The sequence below is a fragment of the Oxyura jamaicensis genome, chromosome 10, assembly GCF_011077185.1.
Source record: "Oxyura jamaicensis isolate SHBP4307 breed ruddy duck chromosome 10, BPBGC_Ojam_1.0, whole genome shotgun sequence".
Lineage (NCBI taxonomy): Eukaryota > Metazoa > Chordata > Aves > Anseriformes > Anatidae > Oxyura > Oxyura jamaicensis.
The window spans coordinates 8,631,242-8,658,534 of NC_048902.1; the positions used below are offsets into that span (position 1 = coordinate 8,631,242).

At 41.1% G+C, this 27,293-nt stretch overlaps 1 protein-coding gene across 5 annotated transcripts in view; it reads right to left on the minus strand.

Moving 5' to 3' along the window:
• The window catches only part of PEAK1 (pseudopodium enriched atypical kinase 1), a 120,620-nt gene that overhangs the window by 62,872 nt on the left and 30,455 nt on the right, over positions 1-27,293 (minus strand). The gene's annotated exons all lie outside the window — the stretch shown is intronic.

The following is a 27,293-nucleotide window of genomic DNA, read 5'->3' on the forward strand; positions in this document are numbered from 1 at the left end:
TCTGGATAGCATTCTTAAAAATATTTCTTCTTATGGCAACTACGTAAGTAATCTTTTCCAACCCAATAAGAAAGTTATTCTTATTCATACATAATGATTTTTGTCTGCAGCGGGGGTAAGTGTGGAGATCATCTTTTCCAGCCCTAAAAACTGATCATTCTGTCAGTTAGCAGAATCTGAAATATGTTCAGTGCTTTTTTTTTTCTTTTCCAAAAGAATGGGAATGCATTTCTTGCCAATGCAACCCAGCATGAAAAATAAAATCTAATGATCACCAACTCAACAGCTGATGAATCAAAATGACAAAAAGTGTGCTATTTTCAAACGAAGGAAACTAAAGGAGGCTGGATTTGTTAACAAATACTGGGCAAATGAAGATTGGAGACCTCAGTATAAACAAAAGGCTTCTAATCGCCCAGTCACCGGAAATTCACTGCTCCCACAACAAGCATTCCCATCAGAAAAAGAGCTAAAAGATCCAATATCCAGAAGCACAGAAGTTTTGTTGTAAAGAAAACAGAAATCTGTTCAAAATTAGGAGCTGTAGTGGTTTGGAGCTTTACAACGTTTGTAAGATGATTTTTCCACTTTGCCAGTCCTGCTTGGCTGAAGTTTCCAGGGACAGCCATCACACCCCCAGGAATTCAACACATTCAAGTACCAATCTTCTTTTATCAGATGAACCAGCAGGAAGATAATTTCAACATACCTGCGATGGGACTGATTGCACAGATGAGCATTAGTGAGACTAATGGAGACTAAAGCAAGCTAGCGAAAAATCAGAACTGCCCGTCGGAAAGAATTGTGTCTAGGGACATTTAATACGTGTATTTTTATGTTATTGTTGCGTCCTCTGTCAATGTTTCCATTTTGAATCATCATCTTCAGCCAATTAAACTTCAACTGAAAAAGCATGGTCAGACCTGAAAAAACAGCATGCCAGGTCTCAGGGGAAGAGCAGACTTGTCTTAACCCCCCCCAAGCCACGCACATCCTCAATTTCCTACCTTTTGAGATGGAGCTAAGAGCCTTAGCTGCGAGTCTTGGTTTTGTTGAGGCCTAGCTGAAGTTACAAGGTTTCGCTATCCTTTCCTGGTGAAGCGATGCAGTTCCTCACACGCCGGTGGGGAAGGCAGCCCAGCAGCCTGCTGGGGGCAGGGAGCGCACGGGGCACAGCCTCCCACCTCCAAATGCTTTTTCAAACTGAAAGTATGGAGCAGCTGATACAGCTGGTCAAGTTTGGCAAATTGTTCAGGAACGCACAAAGGAAACATGCTACGCAAATGTAAAATCATTAAAGCAGTCTTTTTACAGTTATCACGTAACGTTACCATGTAATGTTATCATTTTTAAGAAATACATTTAAGCCCGCAGCCCCACCTCCTCTTATGCAGGTACCTGGCTGTATCTACAGTGTTCACCAGCACACCGGACTGCTTCGGTGCCAGTATTTTATGTTCCTTCCTTGTTCTTACATGCCAAGTCAAAGAGAAGAAACAAAAGCTGGTGTTGTTTCTGGGAAGAAATGGGTTTTGTATCAATGAGCAGGCAGTTTCTTTTCATGCACGCATCAGCCTGCATGCTATGTGAAGAGGTAGCCTGTGGAAACGCTTGTAGTCTAATATCTTCTCAATGGAAAGCGTCCCTACAGAAGTGCCTGGGGGCACTAGATACGAGAGGCGGCTCCTGGCAATTTCAGGAAATCTCTTGCTGACGGTAAATCACTGCGTGGCTGGAGAGAGGGGCAGGCTGTCAGAGGTGTGCTCAGCTGCTTACAGCCTCTCATTGTCATTGAGAAGGTGGTCATTTCCTCCTCACTGAATCTCTCCCCTTGTTTTGCTCTTCCTTCCTGATGATAAATGCACCTTTTATTATTCTAACCAATTCAACATTAATTTTAGAAATTTTATCACTCATTGAGATTTCACTCAGTGAGTCAAGCGGAAAAAATGTGTTCTCGAGCCGACAGAGAACCCTCCCATCTGAATTCCCTGAGCCAAGAGCACCTCCCAGGCAGCGTCCTCCGGCTGCTCCCAGAGACAGAAAGCGCCTGGCCACGTGGCGCCCGCGGTGCCTCCGGCAGGGAAAGGAGACCGGCCCAAAGCCCGACCCCAGCTCTGCCCCAGCCTCCTCCCGCATGGCCCATCCAGCATGTCCTCGTGCTGTGCACACCTCCGGGTGCTCAGCCCACGAGGTCTTCCCCTGCCAGCAGAGAAACCTCTCGCGCAGCATTGCTGCTCTCATTCCAGCACCACTGAACATCACTTTCATCGGCAAAATAATAGTAATTTGAATACAGGAACAATTATGGGAGACTCGAGCTGGAGCCTATAGCCCTGACTGATTTACAGTTACTGCTGTTTTGGCAAAGGCTGGTTGCAGAAAGAAAAGGTTGCTCTGCTCAGCAGCACTGTACAAGGCAGCAAGCAAAACACGACTATTCAGTCCTCTAAACAATTTTCCTCTGAAAATAAGATGTTTGTAAGCTACCTGCATCTCTGTCCTACTGACTAGGACGTGCCAAGGTGGTACATTTTCCTTAGTAAGGACGAGTAGGAGCTTGTGATTAGTATTGCTTTTTAATTTGCTCTGACAATACTTCTGGGCTGCTAAGCATCTTCTAGAAATTCAAAAGCACACTCAAGAGCCCCAGTTCCACAGCTTTTGCGAAATGCAGACGTGAGAACCCAAACTATCTCTTCCTCTTGTTCATTAGGCACGTCAATAAATCGCAGGCCTGCGAGCAATGCATGCGCATGCATTCAAAGAGGAAGGACCATGGAGGAAGGGAGAGGAACAAAGAAAGAACATTAAAAAGAGCCTGGTAAGTTTAAAAGCTTGAACGAAAACTTTTTTCTTATCATCATTTGGGCTTCATTTGTTGCCATAAAAAAATAGTATTCATAAAAAGCTGAGACACACACAATAGTAAGAAAATGCCCCGTGCCTTTAAGTACAGGCAAAGAATTTGAACATTCAAATCTCTACAATTTTCATATAATAAATAAAAGCATAAGAAGCTAGCATATTCCTGCTCCAACTTTTAAAAGGTATGGCATTTTTTGTATTCCTGACTAGTGCACTGACAAGGTGAGGACAACAGTACAGGTTTCATACAGAATTTAAATGTATTTTAGATGTTTCATGCCCAATGTCAAATACATGAAGGGCAGAGAATGGGATAAGCGAGAACAGTGACGAGAAAATGAGGGGAAAAGGTGATTTTTAAGGAAATGTGTTGATCTTTAACAGAAATAAGCAACCCTCACCGTGTACTATTTACGTGTGGCTTTTAGTATGCTTTGTAATTTACATTAATGAAAATAGCTAGAGAGATGTTTCTACAACTTGTTCTGAACTGCACTTTTGTGAGGCATTTGGTAGAATGAGTCAGTAATGCAGCAAAAGCGAAATCTACCGTTGCTTTTCAGCGATGAAGAGAGGCTGAAGTTTCTCTAATTTACCAAGGAAGCCGGTAATCCAACTTCTCAGACACCTGTGAAAATACAGCATCTGAACCATGCACATCTACCAGTTTTGCACCACCAGGGGAAGAAGCATTCCCACCCTGCACACGGCAGCAAAGCACAGCACTGCCACAGGGTCATTACCAACAGCCCGAGCGTTTCAATGAACCCTGGCATTTCCTTCAACAAACTTCCACTGCACAAACAACGGCGGGGAGTCAGCTTTGCTGAAGAGGCTGTATGGAGCATGTCGTCTGCAGGTAAGGACTTCTACAGCTCCCCATGAAGTGCCAGGGACGCTGCTGCTCCTGGTTACTGCCCACGTGGATGGTCTCAGCCGACCATCACACCTCCGGCAGCTGCTGCTTGCAGTTTGGCCTCCATGTGCAGGCTCCCCCTCACAACTGACAGTGACCTATAAAGGTGGCAAAATATAGCAAATGGGTTAAAAGTAATAAACCAGGGACCAAAGTGAACAGAAGAACTGGAGAACTATCACACGTACTATACATAATGCACGTCACGAAGAGCTGAAAATCATCTGCCTCTTACACACAGAAATTACAGCATTTTGAAGTGGCATTACCTCACTGTTGATCAGGTAGTGAGAGAAGCTTTCAGAGGGCAATATTTATTTCACTTCAGAATTAGCTCCTCAGGTGAAGAAATACTGTAGACACACTACACCTTGTTTTAAAGGAAGGGAATGATCGGTGCAGGGAGTGTGCCTTCCTTTCTGGATATATTCATGCTGTTAACAGACATACGTTGATGTACTGGAATATAGACTCAAAACTAGAGTTTAAAAGTTGAAACTTTTTTTGCTTTTAAAAATATTAAGTATAGAATAAATACACTGTTTAAAATAGAACTGATTCACGGAGAGAAGGGAAGTACTTAAAAGCTTGCTCATACTAAAGGACTCTTAAAAACAAGTATCTATTACTCATGCATTTGAAGGATTTGCTCCTTCTGAGCTACTGATTTGAAAAGCTTTTGACACTGCAAGATGAAGACTCATCCCAAAGGGCTGCTGTGTGTAGGCTGAACGAACGTCTGTGTGCTCTCAGAACACTTTCTTCCTTTCATTGAAGAAAAGGAAAGATTAGCAAGGGCAGTGTGTGTGTGCGAATATGCACCTGTGTTAATTGCTTTGGCTCTGAAAGCGAGGTCAAACTAAAGTTGTCTGTCTGCCCAGAGAAAGAGCAAGCCATCCTTCTTGCAGTCTGATCATTCGGTACATGTTAAGACCAAGCTCTGAATATGCATCCACCTGTCATTCTGTGACCGCCTCTGGCTGACCCTTTCAATGACCCAGAACAGTCTTACACCCATAGGAACCATCCTAAAAGGCTGGAAAAAAATAATTATAATAAAAATACTATCTAAATCTCAAAACACACAAATTGCACAAGTGACACCATTGTGGGTATATTCATTGAGAATGTATTTTCTTTTACCACATAAAATAGCTTGCCATGAGCTATGAAGATAAAAACCCAAGACCAGGTATTAAACATGGCACACCTGCATTCAAATCGCTAAAACCAAAACCTGTCCTCCCACCAGGAAACTTCAATGCTTCATGTCTTGAAGAACTACTTATCAGATGCTGACACCACAACAGACTTCCCAGGCCCCAAGCCTCCACCGTTAAAGCTACAACTTCATGCAATTTTTATTCATTAATTTTGACTTAATATTAGAGACCTAATATTTAATAAGGGTACAAAGGCAGCTGAAAGCAGAAAGAAGGCAATACTAGTTATCCATCCTTATGAATGAATTATGTGGTACAAACTCTTACAGCTTACAGAAATACGTGGTTTATTAAAGCTTGAAACAGTTTTAAACGCAGCCAAAAGAAGCTTATTACGTTCACAGCCAGCTGTACTTCTGTGTGTGGAAGGTGGGAACAGGAGCAGCACCTGCCAGCACAGCAACAGAAGTCTACTGCATCTTTTTTACTGTTGTTTTCTGCAAGAACAAGCAAAATCTCTTATGTCAATGGTTAGTGAAAATCTAAGCTTTCAGTGCTATTTCCCACTGACAAAACCCTCCTACATATCTGAACGTAGCCTTACAGTGCTGACTCCTGTCAGAGCAATGGAAGCCTCAGGTAGCAATATGGACGTGGGGATACAGGGAGATGGAGCAACCAGCGGTACTACAGCAACAGGGGCAACTGAAAGCACCAGTGAAATAACCCACCCAACCCCAAACCCTAAAATGGCCTTTTATGCACTTTCTTTCACAAACTAACCCCAAAACTTACACTGGAACGATGATTTGAATTTCACTCCACTCCCCACCCACCACCATACTCCTCTGCTGTTTGCAGAGTTTTATTAGAACCATCTGTGCAATCCTCCCCTTCCCCCTTCCTTAGGTCTGTTAATCCAGCAGCTGTACTTCATCATCCATTTAAAACCTTTGTTTCAAAGTTCTAAGGACAGAAAAAAATTATCTCCAAAATCAACAAAGAAAGCACATCATATACTATACTTTACAGATTAAAGAGCAAGAATGGAAGATGGAGAATACATATATTTTAATGGAAAATAACAGTTTTAGGGATTTTTTTTTTTAATAAACCAATACAATTGCAATAATTCTGACAAAGCCAGGACTTACTGAAGTACTGCAAGCTTCTGCTGCAGAATTTTATGTCAAGATCACCACTGTCACATATGGACAGAAGCAAAAGAAATGCAGATGAGTACTTCCTTACAGCACATCTTGTTAGCAAATAAGTAAGAGAAGGAGGTGCTACCATTTATTAACTATAGTAATAGACTGTCTTTATACAAGATAAAATTATTATAAGTTTTTAAATACAGAAGTCATGGACTTCAGACTTTCTTCCTCTTTTATTAAGAGAATGTCTGAAAGTAATTGTCACCACAATAACTTGTGCTCGTCCAGCCCTGAGTCCCCAGCAGCATGCATTTGCATACACATGAAATTGTCTCTCTGGATATTTAAAAAGTGGGTTAATGTAGAACTGTTTGTATACGTACCAGACATCCCAGGCAAGACCCATCCACCAGTAAGAAAAAAGTACAACATGATTGGTAATGGTACCTTTGGCTTTGTTAGCCCGTGTGTGCTGCTGCTTGTCAAGTGTCAGTCATTCTACATAACCCTCCCAGACCGTATCTGTTGGTTTATATTTACACATGCACATAGCACCAGCATTCATGTCAAGATGGGACAGAGCTTCTACTTGTAGAATATGGCAGGGCACATCACTGACAAAAAGTGAAAACGCCGGTGGCGCTAATTTGTTCTGGTATGTTCTCCTCCAAGCTGTTTCCGTGGAAGCATTTCACTACTGCCACCAGATCATCTCTGACTTTTTTTTAAACAAAGAAAATGCACTTTAAATATGAACAGAAAATACTCTGACTTTCAAGTACCGAGGAACACTCATCCTGCTTTATGATATATAACACTATGATAATTTCCGTCCTTTTCTCCTTGAAAATAAATACTTTCCTCTTTCTACATGCTGGCTATTTAAAAGGTAACAAAGCAAACACAGACAATCTTGCTACATACATACAAACAATATTTGATGGTAAATTTGAAGGAACTGACAAATATTTTTTTCACTGAACTTTATAATATTTCCCCAGTTACATCAATACTGGAAATAAGTTTCCCTACATATGCGAAAAACTGAATGACATTTATTTCTACAAGACACATTTAGGACATGTGCCTTGTGGTCATGCCTCAAGACCTTTCTGATTCTCCTTTATTGAGCTTAAGAGCCCATGCCTTGCTTGCCCCAGTTCTTAATTCCTTGTTTAAATAAACATCATCATTTAAAGCTTCTCAAGGACTCAGAATTTAACTAGACTTCTACAGACTAAACACAAGGGAATTTTCCCTTGTCTTCCCAACCTTCCCTTTCCATCACAATAGAATCTTTCTATTTTGAAATAAGTGGATGGTTGTAACCAAGCTGTAACAAACAACAAGTTCACTTATCTGCTCCCTTGAACTTTACCATAAGGTAGTAGACAACTTGAAAAATGTTTTCCTTGCACAGGCTCTACAAAAAGATGCAGATGTAATCCTTTCCGAGTTGACAGAGCACACGCAGCAGACTTTAAAGTATGGTTATAACCTGTAACTTTATAATTTTATAAGCTAAACTTACAAAATAAAGTGGACCTGGAAAGATTTATATTAAAAGGAAATCCATGAATTTTTCTCCAATAGCAGCATAAAACCAGAAGAACTGCTCTTGAGAAGTATTCTGAAGTCTCTCAGGAGGGTTAATGAAATATCCACACACTGTGTGCATGTGTGCATCAGCTAGGAGGAGAGAGATTTTTATTAAAATATTTCTACTAATAATTTAGTACTTCTCTTTGCATCTACTTTGCTGGCTTATTAAAATTTTTGGTGAAAGTAAGAACACTGAAGAAAAACAAAGTTTAGGAGAACAAACTGACAACTTCTCATTCCTCAGCTTTTGTATTTGAGAAAACATCGCTGGGATGAAAACTCACTTCAAAACCCTCTTTTCACACCACCTTTGATCTTTGCAGAATATGTACATTTATAAAAGCTAGAAACAGCAGTGAAAACAGCAAAAGCAATTTAAAAAACTTCTGCCCATAGCCTTCTTTCAGGGCATCATGAATATATTTAAGCAAAAACACAAAGGAAAGAATGCTTGGGACCAGGCAAATGAAATCACATCCTGCAGCAAATGGCATTTTCTTGCCCTTGAACACAGTGCTGATTCCTGGGTGCCAGTTCACAAAAAACTCTGGTGATCCTGTGTGTCCCTTGAACCAGAGCATGGGCAACCAAGTACCTCACCAGTGCTTAGGACGTGATGAAATGCGAGAGGAGAGGAAGCTGGTATAAAGTTTGACTGACCCCTAGCACAGGTGTTATCAGAGCATTCACTAGTTCATTATAATATCCCTACAAAATATCAGTAACAATTCATACAGAGAGGGAAAAAAATAATTTAAAAAGGCAAGAGAACCCTTTCTTTGATACTGGACTGCAAGTAGCACGTGATTTGCTGCTACACCAGGAAGTGGAGGGGAAAAAAAAAGGGAACAATGTACTATTAGGAATGGCCTTGATGGCTCTGTCAGAACAGATTCTTGGTGTTCAAGTCTCATCTGCTCATTAACAAAAACCTAAGAGAGATTTGAAAGTGGGGATATCAAGCAGAAGTGCTTAAGCCATCCAGAAGAAGCCACGTTGCCATCTTCATCCTGAAGAAATGAAACCTTCAACAAAAAGAACAGGAAAGCTGCAGAGCTGCTGCACTGAAGTCTTTAAGTATCATCACAAAGGACCCTCCGACACCCTGTTTTCCTTTTCATTAAAGCAGAAAACAGCATATAAGAATTTCAAGAAATGAAGGCAGATTACTGACAATTTCCTGATAGAAGGTGGCTGAGACTCCCCTGCACAGAGACGATGCACCACCGAGCCACTTCCCCGGCCTCCCAAAGGCACCGTTTCCCGGGTCACTTGCTCCAAAGGCCCCTCCTTGGTGTGGGCTGCCACGGGAGCCCAGAAGACTGACTTGGCTTTAACACAGACGTGGCTGGGGCATGGAAGTGCTGCATGCCCAGCAGCAGGCTGGTGGCGGCTCGAGGAGCACTGGCAGCAGCGGGGACACTGCTGGAAAATTCCAGCGCGGTCTGCACCGAGCTCTGCCCACAGCCACGGCCAGACAAAGGAAACGCGCTCCAGCAGGAAGCGACAAAAACAGCTTAGCACCATTTTCAAATCGGAGTCAGCAATGCAATCTTTACTTAAATGTTAAGCCACATACACGGGCCATTAGTCAAAATTCCTTTTCTTCTTAATAGCTTTCCCAGCCTTGACATTTTGTAATGTTATTATTTTAACTCTGATCTGTTCCAGAATTCAGAGTGATCTTTAGAAAAATTGTTTTGGAAATGCCATGCTAAAGCATCTTCTGTATTTTACCGTGATTTGTCAAAGTTTTACTTAAAAGCAGGTAGTAAGATAAATGAAAGTCACCAAAAAAATGGAGTACTTAGAAGAAAATAAATGATGCTTAAACTCCGACAACAGCCAATCCACACCTTTTGACTTCTCAGAGAAATATCACCCGACCTGACAGCGAGAAAGGCAATAACGTCATATGTAAATCTCAAGCAACAAAGTCATTGGTCAGAAGAGGCAGAGCACGTATTGTTCTGAAATACTACATTAAAACACATCCTAGGTATTTCTTTTCTCTGTAGCTTTGGTAATTTTTCCGTTGATGCTTAACATTCGCGGTGGCCCTTTTCACCCTGGACAACTTCTTTAGCTAATTGAGCCGTGCCGCTTTGCCCCCGTGGCCTGCACCGGCCTGTCCAGGTGCTCCTGCCCAGCAGCAATTCCTTTTTTGATCCAGCATTCCTCCCTCCTTGCTTTTACCATTTCCTCCTTTCTGTGTGTTCCCAAATGAACTCTTAGGCATGGGTTCACAGCTATGCGTGGTATCAAGCGACTCCCTTCTCATACAAGTTGCCATGTCACCACACGTGCAACTCTTGGATTAAGCTTGATACTGAGCTTGGATACATTTGTTTTCAGAGAAAATGCACTGTACCATGTAGGAGCATGACGTGATGCTGCAGCTGAACTGTATTGTTAGTCTAATGACAAGCTAGAACAAGAGCACTGCTTGCTGTGCATTGTCTGCTGGCCTTGGCAGTTTCCGTATTGCACAGTACAACTTGTTTCCAGCTTGCAGCTGGTTTGTACAGATCCAGCTGTGTGGTTGCCAAAAGCACTTAAAGCCCAACCTGTGTCTAGAGAGAGAGTTTTAAGAGATGATTTTCCTCTTGTGCCTTTTTTTTTTTTTTTTTTTTGAAAGATGGAGATGCTGCAGATCATAATCCCAAACTTTCCTTTTGTATTCAATTTGTATGCTGTGGGGTATTTATTAAACTGTTGCTTTCAACCACTGCAGTAATGTGTTGTGCAGGGTGAAGCAATGAGAAGACAGGGCATGTCTCAAGCAAGACAATTTCAGATAACTTTGGGGAAAATAATGTGGAATACTTCCTGAGATTTTATTGTCATTTAAATGCTCCTCTAGAAAATGGTTCTATTAAATGTTAATTCAGAATAAAACTCCAAAACACAAATTCAGGGAGAGAGTAGATGATTGTCATGGAAAAGTGATCCATCTGTGCATGATAAATTATTAACTTAGAGTATTAACTGAATGCAATAGACCTCATCTAAAAAGGAATGATGCAATTTAGCTGATGAGATTTAAAATAACAGAGGCAACAACTGCAAATTAAGCAACCTGCCAACGATCAGAAGGATCGTAAATACCACAAGGAAAGCCCTAGAGAGGACAAAATGGTTTAAAACATGACAGCAGCCCTAGCAGATCAGACCAGAAGTCCAGCTTGTCCATTACGCTGCTCCTGGCAGCGGCCCAGAGCGTAAGGGCACATCCAGCAGCACTTTCTCCAAACCCGCAATATGCAAACTGGAAACTTCCTGAATATTCCTCGATACAGACGGTGTCTTTGAACTTGCTACTCTTACATGGAATTTTCCTTCATAAATTTTTCCAATTACCTTTTGAACTCATTTAAAATTTAGTATCCACAACATCCCGTGGAAGGACATTCCACAGGCTAACAGCTTTGTCTGAAGTACCTTATTGTGTGTGCTTTGAGCTGCCAGCTTCTAGTTGCAGAAAAAAAACAACCAACCAAAACAAACAAAAAACAACAACAACAACAACACACACAAAAAAATAAAAAAAATAAAAACAACTCTTTTATATCACCTCTATTTACTTTTTCCTAAGCATTTATGATTTTTGATTTACACGCCCCCCCCTCAACCTATCCTGCAGTTAGAAGATTCCCAATGTCTGTAATCATTCTCCAAGAGAGTGCCTGCTCCCAAACCTTCGCCTATCTGCTCCACATTCCTCTTGGGCATTCTTTTCAAGTTAGATTACATAGATATTCAGACGCTTGTGCAAAGAGGGTGAAAGAATTTTAGAGCAGGGAGAACAGAGTGATGTTTAAAGGTGGAGAAAATTTTCAGAGGGAAAAAACACAGAAAATAGATGAAGGTTCACTTACTACATTTTGGCAAGCAATAGAACTGTTTGAGGAAGTACTCTTTAAAAAAAAAATGATTTATAGTAAGAAAGAACGCCTTAAGATCTGTAGTAGAAATCCATTTATTTTCTCTGCCTTCATAATGTTTTACGGAGCCCAGATAATTTACTGGGTGCTGTTCCTCCCTCCAATAAGCATTTCACTGCATTTTGTAACCTTCTACTCTATCTATAAATAGAGAACTATGCTAGAGGCAGTACACTAATGAGACACTTCGTACTATGATTGCATTTATATTTGGGAAGGAAAGAAAAGAAATAATGGCAATAAATTGAATGGCAAACAAGTGGGTGGTGGCAAAGGAGGATGAAGAATGATTGCCAGTGTGCTTGAGTTAAAGGTTGCAAGTATAATACTTGGAACTTTTTTTATTTTCCAGTCTTGAGAAGCAACTGGGATCTTTATCATCCACTTCCAAAAGCACAAACCATTTGCAAAGCATCTGAGAACACACCTTCCTCTCACACTGGCCAGCCTCCCAGAGGATCCCCGCAGATGCGGGCTGCCCGCACAGGAACACCAGGCAGCGACCTGCAGCAGGCAAGGCTGCGGGTCTCAGCTCAGCACCACCTGATGGTATGCCAGTGGGACAGGAGAAAACTGCTCGTCGCAGGTGCTCTTTACTAATACAGCGTTTAAATGAACTGCAGCTGAGGTCAGGGAAGGTCAAGACAAGTACAATCTCTTTGGGGTAAATGTCTTATCAGGAAAACACTTCAAAATATACCCATGGCAGGCTCCGTGTGCACACAGTTTTCCTCTTTTGTAAGTTTCTACGCAAGGTCAAGTCTGAGTGCAAGAGCCTTGGTATTTCTAGAGACTGATACTGCTCATCTGCTGCTACAAACTGTCTTCTATTAAGTTTTTAGAGAAACTACTTGCTTCTGACCTCCAGCATCTCAAACACCAAAGAGTCTATGAAAAAATGAAGAAAAAACCACAGGACACACACGTACACACACGCTGTATTCCATGATTCCCCCTGATAGCAGCTGTGGGCTATAAGAGGACACACACAAATTTTAGGGTATATTTCTTCAGATCAAAAATGTGATAATCAATTCTTTAAGTTGAACAAAAAGAGGTTAGCTTACGTTATTTAGTAACTACATACCTGCAGGTGTCATTCATTAGCATATTTAAATTCCTGTAGCCTGCCGAGCATCTACATTACCAGCTCTTACATTCATTTTCTTGCACTGTTGTCCATATGCCGTGATTCAACCTTAACTTCTCCAAGCCATCCCAAAAATTCCTTTCTCCTTTTAAGTTGCAGCACATGTATTTCAGATTTTCCCAAGAGTAAGAGAGAGGAAATAAAAGAAGAGCTACCTTATCACAGCTGAAGTTTCTTGCTTAGGAATTCAATTTATAATTGGATTTTGGTGGCTGTACAATTTTTGATGTTTTGATAAAAAAAAAATGCCCCTCCAAATGGCAAAATTACAAAGTTTTGAAAATCTCCATTTCCACATTCTCATTAGACTATATGAAGTGTTGATAAAATTCAGTATTTACCAAACATATTTCAGGACTCTTGGAACTTGACAAGAAGTACTTGCCCTATGACAAAGCAGAGCAGAACCAGAGGAAACACTTGTTTTTTCAAGTGACTATACCTAAAAACATGCACATAAATGAGAGAAAACACAATGATATTTACATACTATATAATACACTTTATATATATATATATATATATAAAACTTTTCAACATGTGACTTCAAAAATGTAATACTGCTATAAACAGCTACAGTACATTAGCGGTCAGTGGAAATAAAATGAGGGTATTATGCTGGTGCTCTGCAAAGTTTGCAGTGGGGAATTCTTCCCATGTCTCTGTTGCCCGCTCTGCATAAATGCATCAAAATCTGAGCTGCTGCTCTGCCATGATCTTCTCACTGTTATCTTTTGGCTATTATTCTCTCAAATCCCATCTGCAGGTCATTTTTATATGAATTATATGAATTTATGAATTGAACAGGTTAAAATTCTCTCTTTTTTTTCTTTTAATCTAAGGTAAATTCAGATAGTCCAGGTCTAACTGATGGGAATTTAGTTTTACCATTTAAAATATCAATGTTACTGTTTGGCTGCAGCTTAACAGCTCTGACTGGTTTCATGCAGACTCATTTCACTTCAGCTTTTTCAGATAAATGCATTAGTTTGCTGGGTGCTGAGAAGTGTGGCTGAAAGAGTAATTTCCATTATCTTCTTTTAGGCTCAGACCCATTTCCACATAGAATTTGTAGCTCTATACAGAATTTACAGAGAGGAAAGAAAGCACATACTGTTGTGAAAATAACTACTACAGATTTGTTTATCTTTACTTGTTTACTAAGATAATCGCAAATCCTCTCTCTCTTTGTAACTTAACAAATTTGGATGTGATTTTCCTTATGTAAAGGAAGCGAATTGATTATTCCTCTGCCTTTGAGGAAAACAGTATACAGAGTTAAAAATCTGTGTCTGCACAAACTGAAGTTCTTTTTTTCTCTGTATGTGCAAGAAAACACTGAATGAAAGCATCATACTTGTCAGCATTTTCCTCCACACCAGAGGGCTGAAAGGGAACTTGACCTGGATAGGATACTTTCCTAATATACATATATTTTTTGAAAATGATGACAGACCACTTAGTTTTGTGCAGACTGCTGCATACACTCAAACTTAGCATTCAAAAATCTGTTTAATGCATTTTTGCTGACTACAGTTTGAGAATCTCTCTTGTTGGAAACCAACAAACTAAAAAACAATGGAAAATTTGTTGGCCGTAACAGAGCTTGCAAGTAATAAACTTTAATATGGCTTGGATCTCTGTTTACAGAAGAAAGGCAGAAGACAGAACTCGTGAAAGCTAATGCTACCACGACAGCCTCCCCCAGAAAAATACAGCTCTCAGGAACACAGAGACAAAGCTACCTAACCAAAGGTGCTGTACTTGTCTTCATTGCCAGTTGTGAATTCTTACTTATGATCACGTTTGAGAAGCTTGAACTAATGGCTTACGCTTCACTGTAAAAATCAATTCCAAAAAGCATCAAGAACATGCATTAGGGTCCTTCCCTCTTTTAGCCAAAAGTCCTTGAGGTATTGTTTCGTACAGTACGAATGCACGGAGACCACTCCTGCAGCACATAATAGTCAGAGCTGTAAATACAATGGAAAGACATAATGAATATTTGTGGGTTTTGTTTGTTTGTTCACATGGGGTTTTTAAACCTGAATCAATTTGCAGACTTGGTTTACCACGTGTCCTGGCTACCACCTGCTGCCCAGCAGTTTGGGCATGGACATTTCAGCCACCACTGCCCTGGAAGACCCAAGTGCCAAACAGCCCTGCCACATGGCTGGAGGGGGCACAGTCCCCAGCTGCTCTGGAGCTGTCATGGTTTCCTCTCACAGCAGTAGACAGCTCTCCTGAGGAGATTCCTTTCTCTTTCATGCTAACAAAGCTTACTAACAGTGGATTGTGTTATCTGGCATGCAGAATGCAGGCTAAAGAAACTCTGTAAAAACCACTGCTGCTACTTCTATCCTGTTATTGAACAAAAATTCTGATTGAGCATCCTTGTTTTGGGTTTCACTGGTTATCTGGAACTTGAAGAGTCCTCTGACATAAAAATATATATCTTACCCTGCCTTCTTGCTTCCGAAGACTGCAACCTTAGTGGGGTTATTCCTTAGCACAGCATATGAATACCTTTCTCCTAATTCTTACCATTAGTTATGATATCAAAATCACCTAATGACAGTAACTGTAGGACCACTAATGGAGTCTTGGCCTTGATTCAGTGTTACTGGTGCCATAATACAGAAGTCAGCCTTTGCAGCAAAAGATCTATGGTTAGATAGCTTACACACACAGAGTGTTAATGGTATAAGCAGCACACCTTACCTGCGTGGCCTGTATTGAGTGTGAAGGTGCACAGCACAGTTACAGATAAAAGACTGGGGATTCACTTGTTTCCCTGCCTTTGCCATCAGCCTTGTAGTTCTGCTTCCTCGTCTGTGCTCAGCAGCTGACTCATGCAGCAGACAGCTCCCCACTTTTGCCAGGTTCATTTTCTGCCTAGTTAGTGAGTTAAATCAGCTGACAAAGCTCCGAGGTGCTAGCACCAACATGGGTGGGGAGGAAGGGAAAGGGCAGAGTGCTCAGGAACTTCCTTAGCAGCAGCAAGCCCCTAGGTTGGATTATGTCCTTGCAGATAACTTCACTTTGAAAATACTTCTGAGGTTGCCACATCTTATCTTAACCCTATCACTATTATCTGCAAGCCATACAGTTGTTAACTGCAGGGTTGCAATTTTGTCACTGGCATTAGAGAATACTGAAACATAATCAGAAAAAGATGAAAAAGTATTTGTAGTATAAGGAATCCTCCTCCTCTTCCTGACTTGCCCTAACAGACCTAAAGCTGTGGCATGGAGCAACGTGCTCAAGAACATGACCACTAAAAACCTTGGAGGTAGGGTTCAGCTGACTGGCCACAGCATGCAGGGACTGCATAATGTTCAGCTGCTGACTGACGCACCGATACTTCAAGTATTGACATCTACAGGGCTCCTAAAAAAGGCTGCAACCCGCTACTCTACTAGCTTTCAGGAATTACATCTGAAAAGCTCATTTCAGTGAAGTAAACTTCAGCTATCGAGAAGTTTGCCTAAGCGTCATCAGCATCGCCAGTATGGGTACGCTTTGTTTACTCAAGAATACTTTATTGCTTTAATTTAACTAAGTAAGGAACTGACCTGGGCTAAATCAACACGAGGATTTCAAATAAACTCAAGAATATGCACTAAGAAGCGTCAATCATTTTTAATTAAACCTGCACATGCACTTTGTTGGATTTACGTAACTCTTATTTTTAGGCCAAACATTAGTTTCTAGGCTGTGCCTCCGTTATTATTTGTTCAGCAGCAGAACAAACTTTAGCAACTCCTACCTTTTCTCCCCCACAGGAGCTCGTTGCTCCTGTGCCAGCCTAGCCACCAAGACAACAGAGCTTCAGGCTGGCTGTTGGTCATTTTTGGAAGAGTTTTCCTTCTCCAGCTGAATCACTTCCCTGACTTGGTTTATCACATGGCTGCACAAACACAGGTGCTGGCACAACGCAGGTGGCAGTGCAGAAGTGGAAATGAACAACTGGCAAGGAAGGGAAGTAGGGCCTTACCCAGCTGCAGTGCCACCATATATGCAATCCTAGCTGGAATTTGCTTTGTTCTCACACAAGGTAAACTAAAGAAACATTAAAAAATGGGAAAGTGATGAAATATCAATAATGAGGGAGGGGTATGACAATCAAGACTAGGAAGCAGACTCAGACTGAAGGTATTGAACCAGCTAAATCCTGAGGTGATCGCTTTTAAGTGCCCCACAACTCACACAGGTCCTAAATTCCAGAGAAAGGTTGAACGCATTTCATTTCACAAATGCAAACATACTCTCTGATATCAAATTCTCCAGAATGGTGCCATTTATAGTCACCCAAACTCATGACTTACCACTCAGAGTGGCTTTTCTGTAGTGTTAAATTCCAAGTTTGGCAACATTCATCTCTCAAATGCACAAAGAGAAAACTCCCTTTTGTGAATAATGCCATCGCTGAACCTCTGAAGAAATATAAATGAAGTGAAATATAATAGTTTAAGAAAATGCCTTAATTTAGAACTACAGCTGTTTTTGGAAGAGGGAGATGGGTGGAATTCAGTATTTCATTTCTGCTTTGGTGTTTGTAAGTATGTTCTGAAGGATGCCAAAGTGCCTCCTGCTTTGATTAGTTACAGAAGAGCTAAGCAGCATCCTGGCAGTTGCTGCAGCAAGCAACAAACTTGTCACTTGATGCCATTACACACCAGCGGGTGTCAAGTTCTGTGAATGGCAGGGTTTTCCAAGTTCCCAACCACTGCCACAGTCCACCGGGCAGGATGATGGCAACAGCTAGATGCCTGCAAGCCAAACTGTAAGAAAACCCTTCTTAATACTCGAAAGCAAGTTCTGCATGTCATGTTGGCTTGGGAGGCTAAAATTTTCATTTCCGTTCCTCCTTCTGAGATGGTCTGCATGGCTGGGTGCCACAGAGATTTGCATGCTGATAGATAACAGATCTATCTGGTTTTGGAGGCTTACCTAATGGTCTAGCAAGAAATCTAGGCACAAGTCCTTTACAGTCTCATCTGAAGCTCATCAAAGTTAAAACTACTCCAATACGACATGCTGACATCATCAAAATCTTATAGAAGCTTTGCATAAAAGTTACAACTTCTGAAATTCCCAATGATAAATACGGCTGACAAGGAAAACCACAGAACGGCCTATGAAACTGCCCCACAGCTGTTAGATACCTACTGCCACTTTGCAGCCATTAAACAGCATTTGTTTTCCTAGGACTCCATCATTAAATGTCAAAGTGGTCAAAATGAGGACTAGCTAAGACTGATGTCCATTTTACAGTAAGTTATCATAGCACAATAATGCTAAGAAAATTTCTGTTTCAAACTGGAATAAGAAGGTTGGAATATACTCTCACATTCAGTCAAAAGGAGTTAGTCAGAGTTATAACTGATTCCAGTAAACTTTTTTTTTTTTTTTTTGATTGCACAGTCAGTTAAAACTTCTGTAATTTCAGTGGCCTCTGAACAGACCATTTATACAGAATTTTTGTCCCTGTCAGTTCCCTCTAGCCAGTGCAGGTAGATTGCAAGTCTTGTGCCCCAGCCAATGTTCTATTATAATTATTCCACTGCTTCACTTGGCATTTAATAAAAATGCCTTAAATATTGTACCCTTGTCATCTCTTTCATCTATCCATCATTACTCTGTTGATTTCCGAAGTATTATGTGCTTTTTTTGTGTGTCTTGTGATGTGCTTAGCATGCCAAAGATGTTATGAGTAGTGAATAGCAATGTTTAAAAATAATAAACATTTAATACCAACATTAGTTGAGCACAGCTTCTAAGCTGCGCTGTTAGACAGACTGGTTATGAACTACAGAATTTTATATTAACACTAAGCTTTGATGACTAAGCGTGTTCTTTTATCCCAGCAAAAAGAAACTACAATGAACATAGAAGCTGATTACACACCAGGAACTACAGTTATTCTTGTACCTAATCCATAGGATTTCAGCAGTTTTAAGCATACAGCAGCTGAAGCTCCTCCCATTTATGACTCACACTACAGTTTTTCCTCTCTCCTATTGTTTTGCGAATTCTCTACTTAATTTAAAGTACATTTCAACTCAAAACTTCCAGCCTCGGAGGAAACTTGACAATAACAAACTCCAAATCAGCGATGTTTCACGGGCGTGCCTCCACAACATCTTCAGTCAATCTAGATCTGGGCTGGTATGGCCCTGCCCTCGTCGGTGCTTCTGAATTCGTGCCCCCATCTGTGTGTGCAGCCAGATGTCAGCACCAGCTCCCCGGGAGGCAGCTCAGGGAGCTGATCGGGCTGGAGACCAAGCAAGGGCTGATGCAAGGAGACAGAGGAAGAGGGCATGTAGCTGTGGGGTAGGAGCAATACAGGACATGGCACACAACAGAACTCTAGCAATCCAGATTTAGATAGGTTTAAATGGAGATACATTGTTAGGAGTCGCTAATCATCCTGCATGAGCCGCATTTGAAAGGGAACTGGCATTCTGGGGCATGGGTTTTAAGTAACTGATTTATTATCATAAAGCATATTTTAAATCTGTATATAAGCAGAGAAGTTGTCCTACATATACTAGTGATATGACTACATCATGAAGACCTATTTCAAGAAAATTTCATTAAGAGCCAATTTAAACTTCTGGGATTATGAGTTCAGTCAGAATAATGCCTACTTTCTCTGCCTTATGGCTAGCAATTATGCTTTTGAAATGCATTTGGATAATACCTGGGATGCTACAGCAGCCATCCTGAAATCTGGAACTCTCTTTTGCTTCACCGCTTTGCTTTGCTTAACAGCCAGTTTTTGTATGGTAAATCAGAGATAGAAACAACAATTTATGGATGAAGATATGCTAAATAAAACTGTACTGCTTGTACAGGAGCACACTTTGGCACATACCAGAGTTATAATGAAAATCTCATGTCTGTAAGAACAGCGTGAAGGCAGCAAGACGAGATTCAATTGATAACTTTTCATGCAGGGTACTCCAGGGCAGATCCCATTAAACAAACATCTCCCAAAAGAAATGCACAAAATGGCAAAACATTTACCATCATCACACTCCCATGCAAACGATTTCTATCAGCCTACCATTCTCTTCCAGACAGGGAAATTCCCACTCAGTCAGCAATAAAAAATGCATTCCGTTATCAGTTTACCTACTAATGAGTAGCTTATAGTGCCGATTAGCATATAGTGCCAATTCAGAGTCAGGTCTGGAACATGAGAGAATACTCCTTAATAATTTAGAAGACTCACTAATCTTATCACAGAAGATAAGTAAACAGCATTTGGTATCTACTTGTATTTCCAAACCAAATCAAGGTACAGCATTTCAGAAGCCTTTAGGATTTATCAGGTGACTTTTTCTGCTAACTTGTTAGAAAAAATATTCATCTTTGAAAGCCCATATCATTAGAGACTAAACATCAGGAACCTTAGGAAACTTGCACTCTTGAAAATTATAAAAGAAAGTTTGAAAATTACTCAGTGCAGCAGATGCTAAAAATCTTTACAATCTGGAATGTTAAATAGACAATATGTAGGTCTATTCTGGCAGTGCACAGTACAAAATATAAGCATTCTACATGGGTTAAGTATGCCCAGAGACAGAACTCACATTTGGCATCAAATACTCAGTTTGATATCACAATGCAGAGAAGTAGGGAAGAGGAAAAGGTAGCATACAGACTTGTGCTGGGAATAGACACTCAAGTGAAAAAACAGTTTGCCTCAAATTCTGTACTTGGCCACAAGGATGATCCTTGTTCCCACCAGATATTAATTACAACTGGCAACACAGCAATTGGCATGTGTACTTGGAAAAGGAAAGTTACACAACTGGGTATAATTCCTTGTCACTCCCTCCCTCCCCACTTATGGCCAGAACCACAGCATTTATCTAAAAACAAATACCACCAAGAAAGGAGAACCCAAACATAATTTGCTTTGTTTTCTTGGTGTCTCCTACTATGAACTACCTTAACACTCTAGAATCAAAGTGTAACAAAATGGTTGGGGATGGAAGGGACCCTTAAAGATGATCTAGTGCAGCCTAGAACTGCTTTTACCTCTGTGCAAACCACCACCAGTAACGAGGACTAGCCTACTGAGAGAATCACCTGCTTAGATCTCTACTCATATCTGATCCCTTACTTGTTTGTAGAACAATGATATTCTTTCTTCTGTTTTGAGATCCTCCTAAATGAAATGATCTCCATGCAGAAGTAGCTGGACGGAGCACCCAGGAGTACTCTGGGGAAGAAGGGAGGTCCCATGTGCTTCTGCTGCCTTCGTCAGGCAGGGCCGGGAACAGCAGCTAGGGAACTGTAGGTGCTCCACCACATTTCTTGCTCCATTTAGATTAATTATGTGCTCCAAGTTCCCATGGGTCTTAGAAAGCAATTTTTTTTCCACGTGCTGCATATAGAATCACAGTATCCCGAGTTGGAAGGGACCCACAAAGATTATTGAGTACAGCTCCTGGCTCCACAGGACCACCCAAAAAATCAAACCACGTGTCCAAGAGTATTGTCTAAACCCTTCTTGAACTCCAGCAGGCTCGGTGCTGTGACCATGTTCCTGGGTTCCTGTTCCATTGCCCGACAACGCTCCCACTGAAGAACCTTTTCCCGATATCCAGCCTGACCCTCCCCTGTCCCAGCTCCATGCCGTTCCCTCGGGTCCTGTCGCTGTCCCCAGAGAGCAGAGCTCAGCGCCTGCCCCTCCGCTCCCTTCGTGAGGGAGCTGCAGGCCGCCATGAGGCCTCCCCTCAGCCTGGTCTGCTCTGGGCTGAACAAACCCAGGGGCCTCACTCAGCTGCTCCTCAAAAATCTTGCCCTCCAAACCCTTTGCCATTCTTGTAGCCCTCCTTTGGATGCTCTCTAATGTTTATATAAAGGACTAAGCCAACTGTACTTTCTCTTCATTATCTATAAAACTAGTAACATCTCCCTTCAACAGCTAAATCAATGGGCAGAATTACTTTACTACGTAGGATAAAAATACTAAAGCAGATGTGCTTTAGAGCCTGTGCCTGTTATATTCCTACAGAAAGGAGGACACAGAACACCATTTTAGTGTAGATCGTTCTGAAACGGCAGTAATTAAAGAACATGCAATTTCCTTAATTACAAGTCCCTTCTTTATAAAATACCCCCTTTAAACAAATCAGTTTATATTACAAGCAGTGAAGCATAGCACAATGCTGCCTTTTCAAAGATAAATGTATCTGACACTTGTTCTTTCCTGAAGTTACCACACTAATATTTACCTTCCACATCAGGCTTATAAACAGCTTGTCATAACACAACCAGTATTTGACTGATCAGGCTATTCAAAAACATTTTGGGGCCACAGGTATGTGCAGGGGAATGTTGCTTAAAGATTATAGAACAAAATAAACGTGAAATAAAACAAGGAAAGGACAATTATGAATTACTTAAAAATAGTTCATACTTTCTATTCCTGTATAAGCTTATTAAAATAATACTGATGGTGGGGTTTTTGTATGTGTGTTTGGTTTGCTTGTTTTTGTTTGGTCTTTTTTGGTTTTATTTTTTAAAAGGGCTTTCCAAAGTCATTACTCAATTTCTAAACCAGCTTTTTAAAACTTCCACCAATCAAAACATTAGTCAGCATTATGGTGGAACAAAACCCGGGGGACCCAGTCAGCTTCCTTGTCTCTTTGACAAGACAGCATGCTAACAGAAGCGAGGAAGAGCTTGCAGAGACTTAGTGCAGCTTTCCAGAAAGACGTGGGCTTAAAGCAAGGTAATTCAATTATATATACAACCTACCAAACTGCACCTTTCCTAACTCCACTCGTGCTCTTTTCAAACACTTAGAAGAAAAGGACTGGAATTGCTACGTGTCTTTTTAAAGCACATACTTGAATACTGTAACATCTATGGAAAAGCAGCATAGCCAAGAAATAGCAGCTCCATAACACACATTGCTACTCCTTAACAAAGCAGAAAAATCAAATGCTGTAGTGCCAAAATACATTGCAGCACTATGTGTGTAAATGTCTTAATCCTTATACGCAGTGTATCAAAATAAAACAAAATTTTCCCAATAAATTTAAAATATAATGACAGCATCTTTACATTATACTAACAGTATATGGTACCTTCCTGTAACCAGCTGGTTTTGTTTGCTTATTTGTGCTTTTAACCACCTTTTGCACTGCATGTTCTGTTCAAACAGGACAAGAGGATTAATGAGTATGTAGTGTCTTCTCAAATCTTCCTTTCCAACTAGAGTGCATCCACTTAAACCTAACTAATGGAGTCTTTGTCAGGGAGTGCAGAGATACAACAAGGGGTAATGGTTTTAAACTTAAAAAAAAAAAAAAAAAAAAGTAGATTTAGATAAGATAATAAGATATAAGGAAGAAATTCTTTACTATGAGGGTGGTGAGGAACTGGAACAGGCTGCATAGAGAAACTGTGGATGCTCCTTCCCTAGAAGCGTTTAAGGCCAGGCTAGATGGGGTTTGGGCAGCCGGGTGTGGTGGAAGGTGTCCCTGCCCATGGCAGGGGGTTGGAATTAGATGGGCTTTGAGGTCCCTTCCAACCCAAACCATTCTGTGAGTCTAAATTCAGACCAACTAATTGCAAACAACAGAGCCGTTTCCCAAAGCATTCTCCTCAAGAAACTGGCTGCTCATGGCTTGGACTGGCATACGCTTTGTTGGGTTAGAAACTGGCTGGTAGCTGGACCCAAAGAGTCGTGGTGAATGGAGTCAAATCCAGTTGGAGGCCGGTCACTAGTAGAGTCCTCCAGGGCTCGCTACTGGGGCCAGTCCTCTTTATCAATGAGCTGGATGAGGGGATCGAGTGCACCCTCAGTAAGTTTGCAGACAACACCAAGTGAGGTGTGCGTGTCGATCTGCTCGAGGGTAGGAAGGCTCTGCAGGAGGATCTGGATAGGCTGGGCTGATGGGCCGAGGCCAACGGTATGAAGTTCAACAAGGCCAAGTGCCGGGTCCTGCACCTGGGGCACAACAACCCCAAGCAGCGCTACAGGCTGGGAGATGAATGATTGGAAAGCTGCCTGGCAGAGAAGGACCTGGGAGTATTGGTGGATAGTCAGCTGAATATGAGCCAGCAGTGTGCTCAGGCAGCCAGGAAGGCCAACAGCATCCTGGCTGGCATAAGAAACAGCGTGGCCAGCAGGTCCAGCGAAGTGATTGTCCCCCTGTATACGGCTCTGGTGAGGCCGCACCTCGAGTACTGCGTTCAGTTTTGGCCCCCTCACTACAAGAAGGACATCACGGTGCTCGAGCGAGTCCCGAAAAGGGCAACAAAGCTGGTGAGGGGTCTGGAGAACAAGTCTTACGAGGAGCGGCTGAGGGAGCTGGGCTTGTTCAGCCTGGAGAAGAGAAGGCTCAGGAGGCTGTAGCGAGGTGGGGTTGGTCTGTTCTCCCACGTGCCTGGTGACAGGACGAGGGGGAATGGGCTGAAGTTATGCCAGGGGAGGTTTAGGTTGGATATTAGGAAGAACTTCTTTACCAAAAGGGTTGTTAGTCACTGGAATGGGCTGCCCAGGGAAGCGGTTGAGTCACCATCCCTGGAGGTCTTTAAAAGACGCTTAGGTGTAGAGCTTAGTGATAAGGTTTAGTAGGGGGCTTGTTAGTGTTAGGTCAGAGGTTGGACTAGGTGATCTTGAAGGTCTCTTCCAACCTAGATGATTCTGTGAGAGTCAAGATTTTGCTAGGTCTCATTCTCTGGGGTCTAATACAAACCTGTATCACATAATAGTACCTTTTTCCTATTACTTCTACTGTTCTGTGAGGATACATTTCCATATTATACAAAAATAAACCAATAAAAAATTGTGGGAACACACAAAAAGTTAACGATAAGGATAGTAACTAATAGAGTTACTAAGTATAGAGATGTTCATTTTCTATAACTCAGTATATACTGAATCAAGAGGTACCAGCTTTAGAAATAAGAAGAAAAAGATTCCAATGTTAAATGTTTTATTCGTACTACCCTAAACCAGGCAACTATAAAAGGTGATAATCCAGTAGGAAGCAACAGGCCAGTATATCCCAAATAATCAAACTCCTCAAAACATGAAATACAAACTTTCATGCAGCAACTACAAAACTATATTCTATTGACATTTATAATAAAGCCTAACTCAAGAGACATAGCTGGCAACAAAAAGACATCTGCTCCTTCAACAAACCCGGGACCAACTCCTCAGATATTTTAGCAAAAACCTGATTTAAACTTGCTAAGAAAACACAAACGTCACTGGGTTTTCAAGAAAGGATGGCATGATTTTCCTCAGTTCCTGTACTCAGTTCTGTTCAGTTATAGCCATTCTCTTTCCTGAAATAATAGAAAGTTGAAAGTTATAATCAAATGTTGAAAACAGATCTCTTCACAGGAACTTCAGAAATCAAATGCTGAAAACTACCAAGATTTTACATTATTTTTGTTTACTTCTCTCTTAAAACACTTTGCTGTGTCTACAAGAAACCAAGGCATTTCCTAATCTTGCTTTCAGGGATTTCTTTTCCCAATGAGCATCTAGCATTCTCATGTCAGTTGCTTCTGCAAACTATCAAGCACTGGTTCCTTCCAGAGATGGCGTTAAATTAACCGCTCTATGAAAAACACTTGCAAGGCTGCTCTGCAGTTGCTCTGAGCCACAACATCATTGAGCCCTACCAGCTGGCACCGCTGACCAGAGGGGCATTTTCCCCTGGGTGCACGCTCCCTGCTTCCCACTGGGTCCTTTCATTCTCACAGCTGGATTAGACCAGTGAAACAGGCTGAGGGTCAGACCTGAGCTAGTGAAACCCATTTTTCTGTCGAGCATACAATACATGGCAATGGAGCAAGTCTGCTGAAAGCGAGCTTGCATCCCCCTATAGTTCTTCATTCCATATGGTTTGAAAGCTTGCTCATACTGAAGGAACCATTTGGATACCCATTGCTAAGGAACAGTAACTTCAGCCCTCCCTTCCAGGGAAGCTATGTCTCCCCATGACAGAAACACAAAGTGAGTCCTTGTTTCATTTAAAGTAGAGTCATAAAAATGAAGCACAAATACTATTTTTTCTCTAAAAGCAAACAGACCTTTGGCTAGTTCTTAAACCTTCTGACTTTTCAATGTCGTTTTGATTAGGATTGTTTTAATTTTATTTTGATTGAAATACATCCCAGTTGGCAGTGGTTGAGATTCTTTTCTTTGACAGTCCACAGCTATTTCATTAAGAGTGCTGGATATCCTGCACAGAGTTCAGGAAGGAAGAGCAGCAGGCCAGTTCAACATGAAGTTCTGTTCATTTAGATTTTATTTTTCCCTAAGATTGACAGCACATCTCTTCTTCATACTATCATAAGTAAAAATACATGAAGGCACCACTGGTAGCTTTATTGGAAATTGCTTTGCTGAATACAGACTTGCATGCAAACCATTTCAAGGAAGATTTTCACATGCAGCTCCTGGCACGCCAAAGAAATGTTCAAGTATAGCTGAATTTGGACCACAGTGGTGTTTTTGCCCCCCTTCTTTCAGCAGCTCCACTTAGGTATCTCCTTTATGAAAGGCCACATCACAACTCCCTACGTGAAATAAAAACTCTCATATATAAGCTGGATGTTCTAAAACAGTTTTAGCCAGTATAAACATGAGCATAGACACAAGGGATGAAAGTCTCTGCAGTCTCTCAAGGACTGGATATGCCTCCATTTTTAGTAGATTGGTTTAAAACAGTTAAGGAAAGCAGCTTGTCAGAAAGGTGATTAAAAGGGACCCTAAAGATTTATCTGGATATATATTCAGTTCACACAATACTTTCATCTCAACACGCAAACATTTTTTCCACACAAAAAATGTCTTTTTCTATTATTCCTAAGTACCAGAATTTTTGAAAACCATTGTCTCCAAGGAGAGCATTATGATCAGCTTTCCCATTCAAAACAGAAATTCCTATCTTCTCTAGGAGCCCAAAGTAACTAAACCATCCTGAGCTTTCTAGTGTACCTACCTGCCAAAAGAAACACACACTTCTAAAGGAGGAACAGTAAAAACAACAAGAAGTATTATTTAATGGCAATGAAGTTTGAGTGGGTGAAAAACACTCTTGCTTTTCTTGGAATGACAATTCTCAAAATGTTCTTTTTAATTAGGCTACTCAGACAAGCTGCGTTTACCCATTTATTTTCTTCCACAGATTGTTATCTTTAAAGAACTGTCATCTAGATTCTAGCAAGTTAGAGATGATCTTTGTTAACACTTCAAAGATTTGTATTTGAGCAAGTCATAATTACATCATGAGTATGCTATCCCGAATTTTCCAGATCAGTATTTCCTCAAGTTTTATTTACGTAAAAGTCTCAGTCCACAATAATTTATTTTTGCACATTCCCATCACAAAACTTCTCATTTAAAATCTTACAGACAACACTGACCTAGGTACTTCCTGCCACACAATAATGGGTCATATATGCCAGCTCTTTTGTGCTATATATAATTAACAAATACAT